Source organism: Phaethon lepturus, unplaced genomic scaffold (genome assembly GCF_000687285.1).
Source record: "Phaethon lepturus isolate BGI_N335 unplaced genomic scaffold, ASM68728v1 scaffold40916, whole genome shotgun sequence".
In the NCBI taxonomy this organism is placed as follows: domain Eukaryota; kingdom Metazoa; phylum Chordata; class Aves; order Phaethontiformes; family Phaethontidae; genus Phaethon; species Phaethon lepturus.
Window position 1 is genome coordinate 18152 of NW_010549135.1, and position 785 is coordinate 18936.

A 785-nucleotide genomic window follows, 5' to 3' on the forward strand; every position below is an offset into this window, starting at 1 on the left:
GGGCCACGCGTGTGGCCCCTGTCCTGACGCCGCTGCGCCTTGGGGTGCGTGGGGCTCGGCTCTGCCTCGCTCCCCGGCTGCGGGGAACTGCAGAGCCAGCAGCACGCACCGCTTTCCCCATCGCACGTTCACGGTAGGAATGAGACGGCTCCCTGAAAAGCGGAACAGGAGTTTTGTAGTACTTTTTCAGTGCTTTAAAGGCTGAAAGCACGTGAGCGGCAGAGATCAGAGCTTAGAGTGTCCCATGTTTCCAGATACAGGTGACTCAGAGATGCTGAAATGCAACCTCTTGGAAATAGCTGAGCAGTTTCTGTTTCCTACCTGCATGGTGGAGAGCCTTTCTCTTTCCCCCTCTCCGCTCTCGCTCCTCTGGGCAGACCTCTGAGGAGCTGTCTGCGGGCAGCTGGCCAAGCCGAGGCCGCCGGCGGGGCGAGCGGCGAGGCGCCTGGGGTTTCGCCGCAGCGTGCGGTTTCCTTCCCCAGCTCCTTCGCCTCGGGTCTCGTGTGAACCCAGTGGGTTTGACTTCCGTGTGGGACTCCCGCCTGCCTTGGGAGGGAGCTGCCTCTGCCTGGCAGCGGGCAGATATCAAGGAGGAGGCGAGAAGGTTGCCCTTCACCCTTGCTCAAAGGAGTGGCGAGCCCAGCACCGCCCCGCAGCGCAGGCAGGTAACCGTGCCGCGCTCCTCTTGCCAGCTCCAGCGCTCTGCCACCCCCGTCTTCCTCCTCTGCCCCTCGCGGTGCCAGTGATGCTTGCTCTACCTTCTGAACATCCCCAAAGAGGTGTCA